At 33.9% G+C, this 19,142-nt stretch overlaps 1 protein-coding gene across 3 annotated transcripts in view; it reads left to right on the forward strand.

Moving 5' to 3' along the window:
- Positions 1 to 4,037: 4,037 nt before the first annotated feature.
- Positions 4,038 to 19,142, forward strand: part of LOC132705212 (uncharacterized) — a 196,191-nt gene continuing 181,086 nt past the window's right edge. For 2 of the 3 annotated variants that reach the window (XM_060675674.1, XM_060675677.1), the window contains exon 1: positions 4,069 to 4,169. The gene's annotated coding sequence lies outside the window, so the exon portion shown is untranslated. Of the gene's footprint in view, positions 4,170 to 19,142 lie in introns of all 3 variants that reach the window. The other variant, XM_060675676.1, reaches the window with a different exon arrangement.

A 19,142-nucleotide genomic window follows, 5' to 3' on the forward strand; every position in this document is an offset into this window, starting at 1 on the left:
TAACACCGATCGACCTTCAATTCTCTTAATCGTTGTTTCACATAATTTATTACACGTAACCTCATTATTATTACAATTCAGGAAGTGCTTTGGTGATCTTTGAAATAAATAGTTTTTGTGGTTGGGAGAAAATTTTCGAAGACCGAAAAATGTAATTACTCAAAAAATGTTAATTGCTCCAACAAGCGCGGTTGCATAGTAATTTTCTCGGGTTAATTAAAGCACAAAATGGTTATTGTTGTGCGTTAACGGTTTAACGTTCGCTCGCAAGGTGCGAGTAAAAGCAATCTGAAGGAGCGAGAGAAATGCACTAAATATAGAACAATAAATTCTTTTACTGTTGTAGTATTGCCGTGCGGGTTTACACAAAATCGAAAACGCTTATATTGTGTTTCGGTGAAAAATTACGCCATGTCGTTTATAATTGAAAAATGCAAATTAACCACGCCCCTTATACTAGAAGTTTTTAGTATTTCAGAATATTAATTTAAAATTTTCAAGTACGTTGTAACTTTCGGCATTGTCGTGTGATAAGCAAAGTCTGAAATTCATATTTTTTGTAAAAAATTGCGAATTGGCAAAGCTATTAAGAAAATGAAACACATACACACACACACAGATTTTGCGAAATTCTCACATTTTTCACAAAATTTCGTAATACTTCTATAATACGTTTTCTGGATTTACGGGTTTTATGACCTTTTAGATGTTTTAAAAAAGTTTTAATTCACGAACTTTTACATTTTTCCATATTTTTTTTTATAGAATTTCGTAATAAGTTTTGTTAATTGACAGTGTCAATTTACGAACTTCTTACGAAATCCAAAATTGTTTGTGTAAAAAGATACGAATTTTAGATATTTTGGCAATTTACACTTTTTTTTACAGAATTTTTTCTAATAAGTTGAGTAGACTTGCGAAAAATCGTAATATAATTAAAATTTTCATTTCTTACAAGATTTGGCAAGCCCTCGTTGATTTTCATTTTTTTTGCAAAATTTTGTAGAAGTAAATGTTTTTTTTGTAATTGTGAATATATAGACTTTTAAATTTACGCTACTTTTCATAAGACTTTGTAATAATTTTGTGGACTTTAAGAAAATTAGGAATTTACACTTTTTTACGAAACAAACCAATTAAAACTAACCAAGAGATACGGTTTTTTACGAAATTTCCGAAAAATATATGGATTTGCGAAATTCTTACAAAAGTTAAAAATTTATTTAAATAGTGTCGGAAGACTTACTAGTATTGTATTAAATGTGTGTTCTGCAAAAGTAAAAATGATGGGATTAACGATATAATATTCGCGAAGCTGTTAAATATGTGCGATGTCGAAATCACTACTCTTAAATAATTGTTCTAAAGTTGTGCTTACAAATGAAACTACTCGAAACCTTGGGGCGGTAATAAAGATATTTTGCAGTATTTCAATTCAGTAATTGAATGAGTATCACAGTACAATCAATATTATTGCGTGGACACTTTTGCGATGCAAATTTCATATACGTTGATGACTTTTTCATTAAATACTTAGAAGGCAAACATTTAAACTAGATATGATATTTCGGAATGTCTTGGGATGCCAAGCTAATTTGGAATCTATGTAAGAACTCAACTTAACTTTAGAAGAAGATAGTTCTTCAAAATTGTGGTAGCGAAGTAATTTGTGTTGTGCTGAAAATAACAAAATTTAGTGTTTGTTATTAGCCTTTCGTAACTCGTTTCCAAATAGGATGCTTTTCGTTAGGCGGATTTCTTGTCTTCTATTTACAACAGTCGAAGACATTTAAAATATATCATATACATCATTATAAAACGCATTTTAATAGTTTTAAGAACTTACACTTATTATAAGAATTTTTTTATAATCCTTTCGCGTTCTAGTCACATCATTAAGATAAGTAAGATGGGTTTGAAGCAGCAATAAATGGTTTTTGCAAGCTTAGAGAGCACTTAGAGTTGAAAATTAAACACCCCTTCATTTTAGTAGATACGTCAAAAATTGTTTAACTAAAATTTTTCGAACAAAGCTTAACTTTTAAGTACTTGGTAGCTTGGTACACTTACTATGTGGATTTCAGAGAAAAATCATTTTGAAAGTTTTAGATATTTGAAAACATGTTTTTTCTTTAACCACTTTCGCAATAAAGGTTTTTAATGCTAAAATTGTGCGTTTTTAGCATCTTTTCTGAATAAACTTAAAACTTAAGTTTAACACTGATATCTATATGCACGACCTAATTGTACATAAATGAAAAATGCCTTATGTCAGGTATTTTTTACATCAGCAACCATACATGATTTAGGGCTCAACACTGGCATTTCTTTAAGGCCATAACCTACTACGATTTTCAGATAATAAAGTCATTTTCGAGGCAGCGAGGAATTCTACAACAAAATCTGAGTACGCTGTAGCATTTGACTCGGGGAATTTTTATCCAAATTGGGAGTTTCCATAAAAACAATTCTTTAAAAGGCCGACAATTGAGAAACGTCCTATATCTTGGTCGGAAGTGAAGATATCACCGATATGCTTTCATACACCATACTGTTCTTACCTGTCTGAAGATGAGTTCGGGACCGTTACTTGACAGACTAACCGGAGCGTTCCTTTGGAATAGAATGAGCGAGTCCAAAACTAACGACAGCACATATAGCCTGTACTTAGAAGAGAAGGAACTATCCAAACTTCTCATTAAAGAGAGTACAGGGCTTTACTAGGGAGGGAGTAAAGGTGTGTGGGCATAATGGATCGGAAGATATCGCAAAGCATTATACTAGAAAACATTTCTCAAAAAGGAAACAAAAATGATTTTTTTAAGTTGACATAAAATTTGCTTTATTCGAAAGATAATTTTTTGGCTATGTAATTTAAATGTGACTTCCTCTGAATCGGACGTAGTCTAATCTGAAGGTCCAATTTTCAATGACATTTTCTAACATTTGTGGCCGTTTATTGGCAATAACTCCGGCGGATGTTGTCCTTTAAGTAGTCAATCTTTTTGGGCTTATCGGCGTAGACTACCGACTTTACATATGCACAGAACGTAGTCTAGCGGCGTTAAATCGTACCATCGTGAAGTCCAATTCACGGGTCGGAAACGTGAACGTTTCCTTCAATAAATCAATTGGGGGATATTTCGCCGTTTTGATGAAACCACAGCTCCTTCATGTCATAGTTGCTGAATTGATGGACAAAAAAGTCAGTAATCGTTGCTCAATAGCGGTCACTATTGACTGTAACTTTCTGGCCAGCATTGGTTTTAAAGAAGTACGGACCAATTATTCCACTAGCCCCCCATAAAGCACAACAAGCTGTTAGTTTTTCTGGATGTAACGGTGACTCGACATACCTTTAAGTTCTTTTAATTGACGTATCCATTAATTGCTCTGATTGACGATTATTTTGACCTTAAAATGGACGTAGTGCGCGATACAGATTTCGAACAAAACCATGAGTTTCAAAATAAATTTGCACAATTTGGAAACTTTGTTCAGGCTTCACTTTACTTATGTTGAAATGGCAAACCAAACTGAACATAAATCACTTGACAGCTGATAAAATGGCCGCCAGTGAAAAAAGTGTTGCCAACTTAAAGTTCTATACCTCTAAAAAAATCCCTTATATTGTACTCGTTAAAACACTACAAAAAACGCGCTAAAAGACCAAAACTTGTTGAATTATATGGTTTTTGGCGGCAAAAATGGCCACATCGGCACAAGATAGCGCCGATAAGGAGGTTGTTTAGCGGAAGGCCCCCTGCGATGCAAAACCTTGCCCGTTAATGCCATGTGCCATAATGAACAATTCACTTCGCGATTTGGTCGCCACCCCACGCGCGATCTCTAATCTTAACGCTACACAGGCGTGCTGCGTTCACATGAGACAATCGTCGTCAAAACTTACGCAAAAAAAAACCCTCCGCGTAATACTGCGACACGCGACCCCGTCACCGACAACGTGCAGACAATAAAGACCCGACCAGCTGAATATTTTATGACCTAGAGAGAAAACAGTTCTTTCGCGGAGAATAGTTCGACTCCTTCGGTCGGTCTTCGCGTCGCGTACTCAGTCAACAAGTGGACTTCGGTACGTTTGCTACTTCTCCTTTTCAATAGGCAAACGCGTGCGTTCGCGGTCTCTATCTATTATCGTCTTCGTTGCGGTAAGTACTTTTGCCCTTTTTTCCCCCCACTTTTTCGATGATGCTCGCGGACTGATGGTGACGGTCCTTTAATACGCGACGCCAAGATCGGTCGTTTCCGGATGAGCGAAAGTGTCGTCGGTCGCTGGAGACATCGATGATTGATTAGACGCGGAACCTCCGGCTGGTTCAAATATTTTCAAAATTTAGGGAAACATCATGGGGCCAAATGGCATTAGAAATAGCGAATTGTGCACCGGGACAATTTAAGCGGTTGGAAATATAAGTGGACTAAATTGAAGTAAGACTCCATTTTTAGTCCTTACTGTCATACAAAAAAAAACAGGCTGTTAAAGAAATAAAAAGATGGGGAAATGTAACAAAGAACAACATAGATTGATATCAGTGAAAATGTAAATGGTTTTCTCGGTGGAGAAAATTTAGCTGGTTGCGAACTTAAAGTGAAGTGAACTAAAGTAAAAGTAAAAAAGAAAAAAAGATGCAAATATGTAATTATTTACCTTTTATTAGCCTTGTAAATGGTGGTAAATAGTGGAAGAAATAAGTTCAATTCGTTAAATTTATTTAATAAAAATATTCGTTAGTTTAGCCGAGTCAGAAGTAGGAAATTTTCTCGGCGTATCCGGAATATGATCCAACACTTCTAATTCAAGAAGGATAAGAAAAAGTACATAGACATATTTTTCTGTGAATATCTATGCACATAGTTTCAAATATCAAAAATTAAATGGATGGATATCATATGTAGCAGGAGGGCTTTCACTTTCTGATTAAAAATTATAGGGAGTAAATCTTTAATATCTTATATTTATTAATATCATTTTAAATAGAGGCAGCAATTATTAGTGGTAAGCTTTTTAATTTTTTTTTTTAATATCAAATATCAATTTCTTTAGTACCTTAAGAGTTTTACATTACACATTAAAAAAATAATGCGGAGGACAAGAGATTTTAACTTGAAATAGCTTTGGTTAGTTTTGGTTGGGTTTATATATATATATATATATATATATATATATATATATATATATATATATATATATATATATATATATATATATATATATATATATATTCTATCACCTGGATGAATGTAATTTTGTTCGGAATTTCCGATTGCTTCCAAACCTGTGCTGTAAAATCCCGGAAATGTCCGAAGTGGCTCGGATCCGTGGGAAATAAAACTGACGTGTAAAGTGACGCTTCCCCCACGCTAGATCGGTGTGTAATTAGGTATTACAGACGGGAGCACAAAAGTTCCTTTATGATTGATTTTAGTAGGAATTCCTTTAAATGAACAAATGAAACTTCTAATTCATAAAGTTAAATTAACCCTTCTGTAGCTGCTAATACTAACAAAATTTTTGTCGAATGGAAAGTATCTTTTTTTTCTAAATTTCGTTTCGAAAAACCGTTTTAATTTATTTTTAATATATCTCATGTGTAAATCTTTCTCATTTGAGAGTGCTCCGATCATTTCTTTTTCTTATATTACTATACCACAATTCGATTCATTTAATGCTCTTATAACGTTTTAAATTTATTTATAGGAAGGGATATCATTATTGAACAAGCGACTTTCTTTTGACGTGATCAACTATAAGACTATTATTTTCTCGCGAAACATGTGGCAGTTAATCGATCATGAAATCCGAAATAAAAAACGCGATAGTAATTCTCGTTTAGATAAATGACGGAAAGGTACATAATTTACCTCGAACGGCAATAAAGCATTACATTTATTAAATTTACACATTTAATGCTAATTGTAAAAGTCAACTATGTAGCTAATGTATTATTTAGTTTTATTGTTCAATGATTATAGGATCTGGTTACGGTGTGGAATTTTAAATATATAAACAATCGTTTCAACTTTTAATTTTTAAACGATCGTTTGAGCGTAAATTACGTTTTTTTTACGTGTAGCTTCGCAACGGCATCCATTTTGGGTTTTGACATTATTAATTCTCGCGGGAGATGATTAACTCAAAGCGCACAATTACGCTGTCGTGGTTATTTACCCGCTTAATTAAATTTTGTAATAATTTTTCCTGCTAGCGTTTATAATAACCGACATTTTTTTCCACGTATACGTTTTACATACGACCTTCGTTTCTGCGTGTATTTCTAATAAAAGTTGACTTTACAACGACTTTTTTTTTACTTTGATAAAATATTATGTCTCATTTTGTACAGTCTATTTCCTAATGAGCCATTATCTAATATATTCATAAAGTTATTGATCTCCAAGTTTTTAAATGCACATAAATTGAGATCAATCAATGTTCAGATAATGACACAGAGGACAGGAGGTCCTAAAGATAAGCAAAACTAACCAGAACTATTAATTTTCAAAAAAAAAAAAACAAAACCATGCATTTCTTATATTCATTTTTTAATGTAAAACAACACTGATTTAACATCATAAGTTTAAATAAGAGAACTGCATATTAAGATATCAACAACTAGAAAAGTTTAAAATTGTTAAGAGTCTCATAACTTGATCTGATTGTAATTGTGTTGGGTATTAGAAAATTCCAATATCCACTTGCTTTGGGAACATTGATTTGGGAATATAATTCCCTAGCAATTCCCTAAGATTGTCAACCGTATTTATGCAGTGTTGTATAGAAAAATTCTTTAGTATTTATGGCTGGGCAACTAATGTAAATGGTTATTATTCCACGCCATCGAAACATTTCTTAACGTCGGATTTTTCCTAAAACTGCGGTTTTCGGCCGCGGATGCCATGTAATGCCATGTTATTGTATTTTGTTGTATTTTTTTCATTAAACAGCATTCGAAATGAAATTGTGAATATCAATAATATGACTTCTGATAATATTCCAAAGCTGGATGATTTTAATTATCGCCTATTTTGTCCAAATTATATTTCAATGTCTTCAAATTCCTATTTATTAAAGCAGTTTCCAACCGATTTGCATTACAAACTATCTTTCTCTCTTGACACCGTTTCTAACGCAAATAAAATCGCGGGAAAAAGATCTTCGGGCAAAACGAATACGATTATAATTATTAATAGAAAAGAATTCCGCTGGGATGGCTGACTCGCAAGGCCATCGCGCGCATGTACCCATAAGGGCGAATAAAGAGCAATTTTGCATTTATGAGAGACGTTAACTCTACGATGAAATTGCGGGCAAAATTTTACATACGCGGCGGCGGAGATGTTTTTGCCCTCGCTTATACCGTGTGATATTTTCAGCAGATTGCTACACCAAATGCCATTTCACGGTGTGCACTTTTAGATAGCTGGGTATTATCTACATAAGTATAGTGTCTTCGTAGGTGCGCAATAGACGTGTCCGTTGACGATATTATTCGTTTTTTAATACTTATGATAAAGGTGCGAAAAATAAGCTGGATCTGAATAAAACTAACCGACCTATATGTTTCAAGTAATATTTTCTTCATTAGCTTTAAATACTATTTGAATAAAAACCCGTTCGATAATATCCCGCAAATGTCCGAAGTGGTTCGGATCCGTAAAAAACGAAACTGACGTGGTAGTTATTTTACAGAAAGGAGTAGAAAAATATATTGACGATGTGTAGCCCGGTAAACTGATTTTCTTGTTTTGTGTATTTGTGCTTTGTATTATATATTTTAGATTTCCAAAGAACGCTCAAGGGCATCAGATAAGGTTTGCACTATCTCTGAAAGTGTGCCAAGTTTGTTTAAATTAACTATTTATTATATAATTATGAACATTTTAATCTGGTCATATTATAATCTTGCACGTCAATGATTCATTGTTCCTATCGGGAGTTATTTTCTCTCACCTGATGTAATTACCATAGTAACCATTCATATTTAGACAACGCTCTTCACCCCACGACCCTTGCATCACAAGACCAGGTGGTAAAATGCATCCTGGAGAAAAGCCATTTTTCGACAGTATAATAACGAAATTTTGCAGGAATTTGCACGATTTGTTTGTCCACTTGAAAGGTAGTTTTGTCTTTTAGACTGCTCAAATTGTGAATACAAATTCTTATTGTTGCTTTCCATTTTTTACCCTAATAGGAAAATGTTGTCTTCCTTGTGTCATTCAGATAATACTTTTATGACATTTTGAGGTGATCATAACTTTTCTCCATTTTCGGTTGAGACTTTGCCAGTGCTACTTTTCTCAATTTCTAAAATTATGACGGAAAAACAATTATAGTTATTTTCTCTCGGCTGTTATTAAGCAGAAGGAAGATAATGATTTGCTGAAATTAAAAAAATGTTGAGAAATGTTCTTTTACATTTGTGTTTAATTTTTATTGGAAAAAAATCGATTCCCTCTCTGCGTCCTGCGAAAAATGCGTTCCATTTGTCTCGACTTCGATTTAATGAGAATCGCTTTCTTTTTGCCCTTCACTCGCTCGCCTCCCTTGGAACGAAAATCCTTTTCTCAATTTGCCCGTTAGTTGTTATATACTGACAATTTAATATAACGGCTCCTCCGTTGCTGTATCGTTTCGCCAAAACTAATACGTTGCCGTCTGAAACATCGGGGAAGTCATTAACGTTGGCTTCTCGCAAGCAGAGCTCATCGATTCTCGGTGAACGGATACGACAAAGGTTAAGAAAAGCCCAGATTAAATCTAAATTAACTGAGGCGGGACAAAGTTAAGCCCGTCCGTCGCCGCCGAATGGGAGTTTGGTATAGTCGTCCCAGAATTATAAGAGAACAGTAAAATGTTGATAATTTAAATTTAAATAAAAGAAATCTGTCAAGTTATGCTGAAGGTCATCTGGGCATATCTTAGGGCATAAACCTTTTAATGTATCTCCTTGTCCTTTCGTATATTTTGAAGACTTCTTAATATTTAATACCAGTTTTACGTTTTTGATTTTTCTTGAATTAGCTCTAGTGTCGAAGGAAACTAATTAAATTTAAGATTCAGTGAAAAGTCGCACTGAAGGAGAAAAATATGTGTTACCTTTGTTGCTGGTTGAGTTCGGGGACTTGGTTAGTGAATACGTGTGACAACAGCAACCCTTTCGTAGGGCAAACGGACTACTGAGCAGCTAACTTGGTGGCTTGGTCTATATTCTCAAAGTGTGTATCACATTTTGGAGGTTTTCTAAAGTGAGTTCTAAAGATTATATACAGACCCAAACTTATGAGAAGTATTGTAGAACTATGGTTATACTGACATCCCTAATCGGTTTTTATTGCTCTCTTATAATTACCGGGCTACTATATCAGCGTTAATTAAAGCGCGATTGAGCCTAGTCGACAACATCGTCAAACAAGACAGGACAATAGCAACAAACAAAAGAACAATCTCGTTAGAATCGCGATTGTTATGTAAATAAACGGCGATAAATCTTGCCGAATTATGCGGAAGAATCAGACCACTGACAGGTGAAGTTTGGGTTCAGGTGTTTTCGATCGCATTGGGATTTTTTATCTCGGAAATCGATCTCGATTTATTTTTACGTTGACTGCGATCGGTACGCACGTTTCACTTGAACTTGACCAAAAACCAACGCGTTTAAAGAAATCGGCATCCGTTCGGGTTTATTCGGTGAAAGTCGTCACGCCGCCGGTTCGTTGATGATGTTCTGCTTCCGCTACGGTCCACTGTACCTTCTCTCACACCGACATTTTAATCTTCACACTCCAAGATTTTAGGTTCTGGAAAATAGTGTTTTCTGAACACTTAATTTTCGTTTCTTATGTTTGTTCCTTGTCTCACTGCATTTTGTTTGACAATACATTACCGATTGCCTAGCTTTGATATTAAGAGATATTTATATAGATTGCGCCCAATTTGGAATCTCCTGTTCTATGGAATTGTAAAGTTTGCTTATTTCATTTTTAAATGCACCGTATATTTATTATCGATAGTAATTATCGATATGATGTATGCAGGGTAAAAAATGCTTTTATTATGTTAGAATCAATGTTTGGTTTGTTTTGGTTAGTTGCTACAATTGCTATAATTGCTACCGATGCGCGACATCGTTTGAAAACTATTGAAATTCCATTATTAAACGGAATTTATTTTGCAACTGTTTATTGGCTATTAGTAAAACGAGACACTTAAATTAATACTCCACACAAATATGGTAAATGTAGATAGAAATTTCCCGGTAGGGTAGCATCACAGTTTTATGTTACAGTCAATAAGTATGTAGTTACTACCACATCTACCATTAGCACAATGCATTAAATTTTAATCATGGATTGTTTTTTACCAAATAGCACAGGAAATCAAATTGACTTTTTGGTTTTATTAAGACTGAGAACAACGTCCACGGAATTGTTTTATATTAGGATATGAATTATGGTTTATTCTTCTTCGTTGCTGCAAATTACATTTAGCACTTTTGGGGAAACCCATACATCACGAAAGTAATTTTAAAAAGCATCCTTAATAGACTTCTTAATGGGAATCTTGTATTTGACAAAGGAAATTAAATTTACGTAAACAATGGTGGACACCCAATATCGTCAGCATATGGAGTAGACACTTTCATAAAAGATTTCTCAATCTAATTTAATTTGGTTCGACTGCTGCTTTAACCTCTGGTATAAGATATTTGGAAGGGAACCGCGTTATGAAGAATAATAATTTTTATTTTTCGATCGCCCTGGTCGATACGTTGACTAACGAATTCTAACACAAACATGACGAAAATCGTATTAAACGCCCGTTGGACAGGAAATTAAGTTATTTTTTTGACAATGGATTTTTTTCCATTCGCGATTCATTGGCGTTCGAATATTAAATTTAACGCAATTGAAATCGACAGCGTTTATCAATCGACCCGTTTCAATAGCCTGCAGGAAAAAAAATTAATCGAAATACGACTGTGACGATTTTAATTTAATAAGAATGAAAATATTAATGTCGTTAGTCAAGGCTGGTTTGAACGCAAAAAAAAAATAAGTCCCGGTGAATATTTGCTTTCACGCGAGTGGAATTGAATTGATAAAAGTCGGACTTTCATTTATTTTCGAAAAGGTTTATTTTTATAGCGATAAAATAAGTGCTTGGAAGTTGCAATTTTCGATATTTGATAAAAAAATTAAAAACTATATACATATAATGTACTAAAAAATACTCTCTGGTCTATAAAACATGTGTAACAAGTTTGCAAAATTAATCTAGAGTAATATAATATTATTTTAGGATGGAGTAATTTTTAGATAGAGTTAATTTTTGATAGATTGAGATTTCGATCGTAAAGATGCTGTAGAAAATATTTTTGACATTTTTTAAAAATTTGACCGTCCATGTTCATTGCCAGCAAAAACAGCTTATTAATCAATTTCAGTATTTTTAGCTCGCATCAAGCTCCGGGTACCTATATAATAACAAATATCGAATACCATGTAGAAAATATTTTAAAGGTTTAGACACAAATTGTTTTGAGGACTGAATAATACATAAGTATGTTTCAGAATGTTGTATAGTCAAAAAACCTCATTAGATATGAAAATAGACTACAGAGTAATCCAACGAATACTGAAGCCAATTTTATTGTGTGGAATTTCTTTCTTTTTGTCGAGTGCAGTTAGTGTCACCCGATTTTAGTTCAATTTATGGGGTTTGCCTCTTGCTAACCATTTACCAACAGGAATAATCGATCATTTTCTCGTCAGCTCCAAGATACCAGTAAAAAGGAAAGAATTTTATTGCAACCGAATAAAAATTAGGCATTATGTACATTGTATCCAGAAATTACTTTTAAATTTTTTTTAATAATATTATGTTATTATTTTATTATTATTATATTTATTAATATTAAATAATATTATTTGCCACCTGAAGAACTGTCATCTTCTGTTGAAGTTATAATTAACGAATAGTCGATCATTTTCTCCTCAGCTGGCTTTTCAGTAAAATGGTTTTAGGGTTATGCTTTGGCAGACAAAATCCACATTTTTTTTAATGTGGTCCACAAAGGTTTTCTAGTTATCAACATAGTACTCTCATATTAGTCATCATAATCTTACCTAGGGAGGGTATTTCTTAAAAAAAAAAGTGAACTTTTTTCGAAATATACTGCGAAATAAAGTGCTGAACTTTTCCTAGTGGCTTTCAGTTTCGATGTGTCCAGACTCCTTTAAATATTATGAAAAATGTGGATTAAATGGAGCAAAGTGCACGTCAGTGTGTGTCAACTTTCGTATCTTCGTCCTCATTCGTTGTTTTTCCTGCGACAATAATTGGGCCGAATTTTTAAATCAATTCTTTGTTCGCTCGCAATCGTCAAAATCAATTTGGGGGTTATGAAACATTGAATAATATAATTTTCTGTTATTGCGTTAGTTTTTCAACTGTTTTCGGTCAGCAACCTTGTAATATCTATAGATAATTAAAACCGGTATATTATTATCTCCTCCCCCTCGCACAAGCCCGAGTAATTTCGTCAGCTCTCGACGAATGCGGAAGATATTCCGATCCGCCTTCTAGCATTCGCGTCGTTTCCATTATTTTGCGGTAAAACTTGAAAACATTTTTTTCGGCAGACGATTAAGATTTTAAAAGCAGGAATGCAAAGCTAATGGAAATTATGTTTGCGTTAGCGTTACGAATTTGCATAATCAAGTTTTTGAATATATTAGCCCTGACATCGGCGCGAAATTATTTTTTTAGGCAATTTTATTATTTGATCGGAAAGCTTAAAAATAGTCGGGAGAAAACAAGGCAGATTTCTAACCGGCGCACAAGGCGTAGATGGAGGAAATGCTCATTTCAAAATTTATATTTAGATAAGAAACTGCTCACAAATTAATGAAAACATTGAATATTCTTGAATAGTCAATAATATAAATAGCGAATACGAAGAAAAATAAAAGTAGTCTTAAAAAAAGTAAAGCGAAAGTAAGAAAATATTACAAATTACTAAACGCTTTAGTTTGGGGCGTGAACGACAATAAAAATAACGTAAGTATTTTGCGTATTTTAATTATTTTAGTGAACAAACACCTTTTCGCCTATTTTTTGGATGTTTTCTTTTGGTTTGGTTAGGTTTTTCATAGACTGCAACATCGTTACAGGCTCAAATTCCAAGCAAAGTATTGAAAGTACCATACGAAAAATGAAAATAATCTTTTTTACTGTTTTAGTTTTATCATTAAATTATATAAAACATAAGGAAAACGAAATATGATCACTATAATCATATTCATCGACATTTCGAATTGTTGATTGTATGGTAAAATATAAATGTAAAATGCATTTTTTTTTGCCCAAAAAACGCCATTTATTTCACTCGAAAATACATAAATAAACATACGGCGCAATCCCGAACAAATATTTGGACGACCGAAAAACTAATTATTACATATTAATTTATGTAATATTTTTCTGGCAAATACCGACGCTTTGCCAGCTCCGCCGTTACGGCTCGCGGACATTTGCATTTCGTTTTTTTTCTTCGTGTTTACCTTTTCCATAATTTATACGTGACGTATTTATTTTATACCCGTATGCCGAAATGTCTGACCGTGTTTGCGTTTCCGATTAAAATGAATTTTTTGTGATTTTTTAAAGTTAAACGAATGTGCCGTTAAAATTGTGATTAATTCTATATTACTATTAAAATTCGACAGCAGAATCATAGATCGCATTATTGGTAAACAATTAAGCCACGGACATCAAAACATTTTCGACAAAGGTTTCTTATGGTGTTCGTTTGGACACTATTCTGTGGATATAATTCCTATATTCATTTTTCTGATCAGAAAGCAACCGGGTCATAGTCAGTGATCATTAACATTATGATGACAGGACGATTTTTGAAACCTAATTCCTAATTTTTAACTCGCGAGATCAATGGAAGTTATAATCATGTCCGACAAAGCTTTTTATTCACTAGTCTTATTTCCTGAAATCTGAAATTTATTGGATATACGCTATTGCACAAAACGGGAAAAACAACATTGATCCTCACTGTTCACATGTTTACAAGGAGCAAGTCTCAGTAAAGACACGACACGAGATTACGGAAGGGAGTGGAAGTGTCCGAAGGTTAGACAAAATATTGATATAGTATAAGGTTATGACTGTTTTGTTTTCAAAACACCGAGCTTATGTAAAACGAACAAAATGAACCAACCAATAATCAAAAATTTCTTGCTTCTTTCTTAAGTAATTTTGCATAAACTATTTAAAATGCTTGTTTTATCTTATCTGGTATTTTAGGAAATACAAAAATGGTAAAAATTTTCAAAAAATCCCCATGTTTCAACAAAAAAGTGCTGTTCACGAAAAAATAATTCCGTAGGAATCCTACTATTAATACTTAAAGCGCAAGAACGTATTTAGTAACTGCAGAAAGCATATTTTTATATTTCGGCAAAAAAGAATTAATAAATAAGTGTTCTCTCTAAAAATTCTGCATTCTTAATAAATAAATAAGTAAATAACTAAACTTTAAAGGGTTTTGTGTGTGTTTTTAGATTTGGCTGGATGATCTTGGTATTAATGCTTTTTCAAAGTTACCTATCAGAAAGGTACGAGTCGGTGTTGATCGGTGAGCAGTACAGTTCTGAAAAAATAAAATAAAAACTGGCGTTCCTCAAAGGGGTGCATTGTATTTATATTAATAACTTATTTAATTTTCAGCCAAACGGAGCATTATATGTTTTGCGGATAAGTCCGTTTTTATTTACAAAAGTGACTTAAAATGATTTTAGGCTTATTATCATAAAACATGGGTAGGCAGCATTGTACTTCCTTTTTTTTGTTGTTAGTTTATTTTTCAATTTACTAATATTGCAATATATGCGACAATTAATTTGTAGGACCGATCATGTAACTAGCCCACTAACAACGTGCACCTTTTGTAGGTAGTCGTTTATTTTTTTTGTTCTTTTTTTTATTATTTCTTTTTCACAGTACATTGCAATCTCCCTGAATAAATAAACTATTATTATTATTAATATTATTGCTATAGGACCGGTCTTAAAAATAAAACAGTTGGCTGACTAGGTAGGTATTGAGCTATCCAGGAAAAGCTACGCATGCCACATGTATTCTTACTTGTCACTGCTCACAAACACCAATTCAGATTGGGTTTGAGTAGCACCGTCCAGTACAGGAAGACGAGACAGTAGAACAAATTCTGTGTGAATGTTCAAACCTCTGTCTGTCATCGTCTACGTGGAGTCATTAGGTTCGATGTAAAGCTGAGAGCTCTGTCCAGGAACAAGCACAATAGGCTTGCTAAGGCCTAAGTGTTGTGACCTAGAGTTACAGATGGAGAATTCCAAACAAATTCTAAATTCTCTCATCACCCCACACCACCAACCTAGCGAATTTAATTTTTATTATCAGGTTCGCGTACGACCTCTGAACGAGTGTTAGAAATGAAGTTTTCATTGTACGCAAATAGTTACGATATCGATAAACTGTCCCGTTGCAGTTTAAAATTCTAGTCGCGACGCGTTCGGTTGACCTGAATAAATAGCAAAACTTAAAAATCGTTTTGCAGACGCTCGACGGCATTTTTCAGTTTAATTATATATTTTTGTTATTACATCACGCCTCAGCGACAGGAATAAAGAAGAGATTTAAAGAAAGTGTCGACACAAAATTGCAGCTGAATTCGTCGTTAGTTATTATGAAGCCTATTGAAAACTAGAATCGCCAAAAAATCTTATAGAATTTATAATGCATACATATAATTATTTTGATTATATGTATGCATTACATTAGATATTAAATATATATATTCAACGATAAGACACTCAACAAATAATGGCACGAAGTACCCAGTAATGATTTCATTGAAATAAAATAAACTGATATTGGTATATCACTATAACACAGAATGTGTGAATTTATAAAATTAAAATAAAAAATAAAGGTTATTTACAATTATGCCTTATTTTAATCTCCAACTTAAATGCAATTTGAAATTTCTGGAATTTGGAACTTTGAAAGCTAATTTTTTTTTTACATTTTTTTCTCCAAAATTTGTTTTTTTATTTATATTGACATTTAATATTTTTTATGCTATAAGGGGCGATTCAGAACAGATAATCAAATTATGGTTTATAGAAAGTTTTTCATTGTTTTCTAAATTAAAAAGAGGTCTGCCCTGAACTTTGTTAAAACTGTATTAAATATGTTTCCCATGGGATAAACACTTTTTTTGTATAAACAAAAACAAAGTCAACCTAACCTTTTAACAAACAAACGAACGTCAACAAAAAAACCAGTGAATAACCAATAAATCGCCAATTTTAAAAAGCGGAGCAGAAAATTATTATTAACGTTTACGTTAATATCTTGAGAGCTGATAAAATATTTTTAAATCGATACCAGGTTTTAGGGTGCAGTACCCGACGATCTTTCTGATACCACCGGAAGATGGACGAATCGGTTTTCTGGTACGTGGCAGCCACTGCCGACGAAAATCAATAAATCCCATTCGGCTAGTATTAAGTGGAACAAAGTCGTCATAAAACATTCCGACCAACCGATAATACGTACACCATGTTACCGGTTTTCCGTATATCTCCCCTTACGTTGCACTCCCAGGGGTTGTAAAACGGCGGAGCTGCCGATGTGAAAACACTGCTAGAAATGGAATCGGTCTCGAGCGGTTTGAATTGGCCATCGATAAAGACTTGTCGTGTGAAATTAATCTGGCACGTGGTCGTGTATTCGCTTCGAAGGTTGATCCTCTTTTTAAAGCGGAAATTAAATCGTTGCTTTTAGGGAAAAAAGCGTCGACTGTATCGAAAACTCTTCAGGTTCGCTTCAGGATGTTTTTAGTCAACTCAACATTAGATTGATTAAATGCAATAAATTATGTCGTCCAAAAATGGCTTATCAACTCTGTCTATAGGGATCAAAATGTTACTTGGAGTTGCAAGTGGGTGAATATAATATCCCCTCCAAGGTAAAATTTGGAACGCAAGCAGATTGAGAGATTGCATGGGTCTGGAGAGCTTGGAATGCGAAAAGCGGTTACTTTATACACGGGACCTCATATTATTTCTAAATAAATAACAACCAAAGGTAAGAATGAGCCTTTTTGCAAGTAAAGATTAGTTTTCCGGTGATCAAATTTGAAGGCAAGCTTTTTTATAGCAATTTTAAACAATTTTAGAGCAAAATTCAGCAGTCTAATTCATCATAAAAATACTTAGAATGATCCATAGGAAAAAGAACAACTTTTTGCTATATCTCAAAAGTCACAGCGGTATTGAAATTTGAACCTAGCCTAGTCTGATTTTTCCCCGTCTCTCCTAAAAGTACCCAAAGCTCCAAATCACTGAATTTTAGGCACAAAAAATACTTTTGAAAATTTTTTTTAGAAATTTATTTTATCATTTTTTTAAAGTCTATTATTATCACGCATTGGTTGCAACTCAACCGCGTAAACTATGAACCTTAATTTAAATGAATAAGCTTTAAACTCGGTACCCTTCAAAACTAGATCACCTCAACCCTCAAACTACCGCAAACTCCCCCAAACTTATTGACTCCGTTTATATTGGGTACACAAAAGCACGTTCCTTTTTCTGTTATTTCACATGCTATCGAACAATAATCGGACGAGATCGTTTATATTGCCGTATAAGGGTTGTTCGAGATGTCTTCCGCCTTCTCATTCGTATGTTGTTCGAGTCCACACGACATATTTGGATATAATTTCGTACGAGCATCTTAGGAGTGCTCTCGACTTCTTCGTTGATTTCGCTAGAGGTTGGGGATGGATATTCGGTACGAGGGGGGGGCTGGTTGATTTGTTTTCTACGCGACGCAGAAGAATAGTGGCTCGAATATTGCAACAAGTGACAAGCAACATTTGGGTCTACTTCTGAAGACAACACACCACAGGCATAAAAAAAATTACTCCAATTACTATGGTACATAAAATATTAAAAAATATAGTTAGTTAGATTAATGAATATGTCTCTGTAAAGTTCGCTATTCAGATGCTACAAGTTTTTTGACTTTGTGGACATCTATTATAGCAAATTGTTTCAAAATTAAAATTTTTGCCCAAAAAAATGAAAGTAACACCATAAGAAACAGTTCGAGGGCAAAATAATTGGCACGTATACGATATATTCAAATTTTATCAGCAGTAACATTCATCATCAGATTGGGGGATTTCACCGTGACCGCAACCCAAAGCATCCATAGTTATAGAGCATTATCTAGGTTGCTTTCTCTGATCAGACTTCACAGCTTTGATAATCGATGCTTGGTCTTGCTCATTACCTCTGGTTTGGTTACGTCCAACAGATTAACTCGATGGATTTTCGTATTGGGATAACAAGTGTTTGCTTCCACTCCGATTAGGCTTAGATGCCTCCAAGGCCGGCAGTGGCTAGTTTGGCGGCTCTCGTTTTGTAGCTTAGCAGGTTTGTTATAAATTTGGTCGACACAAACCAAATTTTACAGTTTAGTTACCCCAAATATTAGCGTAATATTTTTTGAAGCACCCAATTTATAAAAGGCGGACTTCGGCTACCCAATGAAAAAGAGTACGAATTTCAGACGTTTGCCGTTACTCTATGAAAAGTAATAACCTGCTCCGGTATTTGAAACGAGAAGAAATAGGGGCCCCAAAGACTTGGATATTATAGGTACAGAATATTGAATTTAACCAGCTAACTATTAGGGGAAGTAGTGGGCACATACGAGTTCAAAACGAGTTCTCCTGAACCTATCCCTCGTGGCATCGAGCATCGTATCGCCCTGTACGATAACTCGTGTCAGATACGCATTTGTAATGGCTAACCATGACATCGTTAAGCGATATTATATATACATCGTCACACTTATTACTTTGCATTGGGGTCGGACAATGGTAACGTAAATTTTTTTGGGCCGCAGTTACCGAATGCGTTGATCTAAATAATAGAATTATATTTTGCTCAACGTTTTAGCAGTTTTAGCATTTGTTTCGGATTACAGAAATCCTATTAGTATTTTCATTAACAATGCGCTTTGTACGTTGAATATGCTCGTAGGTAAT

The sequence above is a fragment of the Cylas formicarius genome, unplaced genomic scaffold (assembly GCF_029955315.1).
Source record: "Cylas formicarius isolate icCylForm1 unplaced genomic scaffold, icCylForm1.1 PGA_scaffold_7__23_contigs__length_41026272, whole genome shotgun sequence".
Classification (NCBI taxonomy): domain Eukaryota; kingdom Metazoa; phylum Arthropoda; class Insecta; order Coleoptera; family Brentidae; genus Cylas; species Cylas formicarius.